Source organism: Mus caroli, unplaced genomic scaffold (genome assembly GCF_978045245.1).
Source record: "Mus caroli unplaced genomic scaffold, Mus_caroli_1 scaffold_5, whole genome shotgun sequence".
Classification (NCBI taxonomy): domain Eukaryota; kingdom Metazoa; phylum Chordata; class Mammalia; order Rodentia; family Muridae; genus Mus; species Mus caroli.
The window spans coordinates 23,897,821-23,901,647 of NW_028227260.1; the positions used below are offsets into that span (position 1 = coordinate 23,897,821).

The 3,827-nt window shown below is 40.9% G+C and overlaps 1 pseudogene; it reads left to right on the forward strand.

Annotated features, from left to right (window-relative positions):
* The first annotated feature begins 2,409 nt into the window (after positions 1-2,409).
* Positions 2,410-3,505, forward strand: LOC110286416 (igE-binding protein pseudogene; annotated as a pseudogene).
* The last annotated feature ends 322 nt before the right edge of the window (positions 3,506-3,827 follow it).

Sequence of the window (3,827 nt, forward strand, 5' to 3'; positions counted from 1 at the left end):
AAAGATAGACTAACAGACTGGCTACACAAACAGGACCAAACATTCCTCTGCTTACAGGAAACCCATCTCAGGGAAAAAGACAGACACTACCTCAGAATGAAAGGCTGGAAAACAATTTTCCAAGCAAATGGTCTGAAGAAACAAGCTGAAATTGCCATTCTAATATCTAATAAAATCGACTTCCAACCCAAAGTTATCAAAAAAGACAAGGAGGGACACTTCATACTCATCAAAGGGAAAATCCTCCAAGATGAACTCTCAATTCTGAATATCTATGCTCCAAATACAAGGGCAGCCACATTCATTAAAGAAACTTTAGTAAATCTCAAAGCACACATTGCACCTCACACAATAATAGTTTGGGACTTCAACATACCACTTTCTTCAATGGACAGATCATAGAAACCTAAATTAACAGGAACATGGTGAAAGTAACAGAAGTTATGAAACAAATGGATTTAACAGATATCTACAGCACATTTTATCCTAAAACAAAAGAATATACCTTTTTCTCAGCACCTCAGGCACCTTCTCCAAAACCGACCATATAATTGGTCACAAAACAGGCCTCAACAGATACAAAAATATTGAAATTGTAACATGCATCCTATCAGATCACCATGGACTAAGGCTGATCTTCAATAACAACATAAATAATAGAAATCCAACATTTACATGGAAAATGAACAACACTCTTCTCAATAATAACTTGGTTAAGGAAGGAATAAAGAAAGAAATTAAGGACTTTTTAGAGTATAATGAAAATGAAGCCACAACATACCCAAACATATGGAAAACAATGAAATCATTTCTAAGAGGAAAACTCATAACTCTGAGTGACTACAAAAAGAAACTAGAGAGAGCACACACTGGCAGCTTGACAACACACCTAAAAGCACTAGAACAAAAGGAAGCAAATTTATCCTAGAAGAGAGGATGGCAGGAAATAATCAAACTCAGGGGCCAAATCAACCAATTGGAAACAAGAAGATCTATTCAAAAATCAAATGAAGAGCTGGTTCTTTAAGAAAATCAACAAGATAGATAAACCCTTAGCCAGACTCACTAAAGGGCACAGGGACAGCATCCTAATTAACAAAATCAGAAATGAAAAGGGAGACATAACAACAGATCCTGAAGAAATCCAAAACACCATGAAATCCTTCTACAAAAGGCTATAATCAACTAAATTGGAGAACCTGGATGAAATGGACAGGTTTCTAGACAGATACCAGGCACCAAAGTTCAATCAGGATCAGGTTAATGATCTAAACAGTCCTATATCCCCTAAAGAAATAGAAGCAGTCATTAATAGTCTCCCAACCAAAAAAGCCCAGGAGCAGATGGGTTTAGTGCAGAGTTCTATCAGACCTTCAAAGAAGATCTAATTCCATTTCTGCACAAACTATTACACAAAATAGAAGCAGAATGCACTCTACCCCACTCATTCTATGAAGTCACAATTACTCTGATACCTAAACCACAGAAAGACCCAACAAAGATAGAAAACGTCAGACCAATTTCCCTTATGAATATCACTGCAGAAATACTCATTTAAATTCTTGCTAACTGAATCCAAGAACAATTCAAAAAAAAAAAAATATCCATCCTGACCAAGTAGGTTTCATTCCAGGGATGCAGGGATGTTTTAATAGATGGAAATCCGTCAACTATTTAAACAAACTCAAAGACAAAATCCACATGATCATCTCATTAGATGCTGAGAAAGCATTTGACAAAATCCAACATACATTTATAATAAAAGTCTTGGAAAGATCAGTAATTCAAGGCCCATACCTAAACATGATAAAAGCAATCTACAACAAACCAGTAGCCAACATCAAAGTAAAAGGTGAGAAGCTGGAAGCAATCCCAGTAAAATCAGGGACTAGACAAGGATGCCCACTTTCTCCTTACCTATTCACCAGTCTACTTGGAGTCCTAGCAAGAGCAATTCGACAAAAGGTGTGGGAAGCGGTTTCCGCTGTGCCTGCGTGGCCTAATTGGTAAACAAGCAATGTGCGCATGTGCGAGAGTGTTTTCATGCCAAGTCACGGCCCATCCCGGGGTGTGGTGATGAGGCTCTGAGAGAGCAGCCAATCAGGTGTGGACAGGCCACACTAAGGTGTATATAAGCAGTGCCTTTTTAGTGCTTGGGGTCTTCCTCTTTATGTTGAAGCTGGTGTAATATAGTTGCTACAGAAGGATCTGGTTTCTCAAGTGTGTGTTCTTGCTGGCAAGATGATAGTGCATGAGAATTGGCACTGAAACCCGGGAACCACCTTACCATAGCTGGCACCGAGGAGACCCTCCGTTCGTGGGGCGGATTCAGAACTGCAGTCAGGTTGGTTTTTCAAGGTTCTGAGAGGCATGTTTGGTTCTGGTCTTTCTCTACAATTAGAAGGGGCAATGGAAGCCTTCATAATTGTTCTTGCGACACTTATCCTTTTCTTTATTGTGAAAGCAGGACTGGGAGTGCTGGAGGAGGTTCAAGACAGCGTGTCAGAAACAGAGCAGGGTAAAAGATTGGGAGCTCAAAGAAAAAAAGGTATACCTAAGAAACAAGTCCCTTCCAAGGATTCTGGATCCGAGGAAGAGAGAGTAAAGGGAAAGGATGCCCTAGGAGAGAAAAAGGAGAAGGGTGAGAGACAAAAGGAGGAAAGATAAAGGGGAGAAGAGAAAAGAGAAGGGGAAGGAGTCCCCAGAGAGGAAGAATCTTTATTCGTTAAAAGAACTTGAGGGTTTAGGACTTGATAGCTCAAACTCAAGTGAAGAACTTAGTCCCTCGGAGGAAGAAGACTTAGAGGAAGAAGCAGCCCACTATGAGGAAGAAAGATACCAGCCTGATGAGGGTAGAAATAGCGAGCCAAGGAGGAAGTTAAAAGGAAATGGTGGCTTAAGTCAGGGCATGGTTTGGTCTCTGGGCCCTAGTGCCCCTCAGCCTTATGCAGAAAATTTTTGCTCAGATTCTTTTATCCCTGGAGATGAGCGGCAAAAACTACAGCAGATTTTTCCTGTCTTTGAGGCAGCGGATGGAGGATGCGTCCACACGTCTGTGGAGCACATACAGATCAAAGAACTTGCCGAGTTGGTCCGTAATTATGTAGTTAGTGCCAATTTTACTTTATCTCAAGTCAAAAGACTTGCTACTTTGGCCATGACTCCGAGAGACTGGCAAATGTTGGCAAAGGCTGTGCTCACTAATATGAAGCAGTATTTAGAATGGAAAGCCTTATGGTATGACGCCTCTCAAAAGCAAGCAAGGGCTAATGCCACTGCTGAAGTAGATCAGAGGAATTGGACGTTTGATTTGCTGACAGGTCAGGGACCATATGCAGCCAATCAGATAAATTATAATTGAGGAGCATACGCTCAGGTTTCAGCTGCTGCCATTAAGGCGTGGAAAGCACTTTCAAGGAAAGGAGAGGCAGGAGGACATCTGACAGGTGAAAAAGCCTCACATGTAATACAGCACTGCCTAGAGGCATGGAGTGCTTGGGGGTAAACCTAAAATTCTAAAAACTGACAATGGGCCAGCATATGTCTCTAATAAGTTTCAACAATTTTGCCATCAAATGAATGCTTCACATCTGACTGGCCTTCCTTACAATCCACAAGGACAAGGCATTGTGGAATGTGCTCATCGCACTATAAAAGCTTATTTAATAAAACAAAGAAGGGGAATTGTGGAAGACGAGATATCCCCAGTACCAAGAGTTGCTGTTTCCATGGCACTCTTTACTATTAATTTTTTAAATCTTGATGAGCATGGTCACTCTGAGGCTGATCGTCATAATTCGGAGCCCGATAGGCCAAAGGAAATGGTC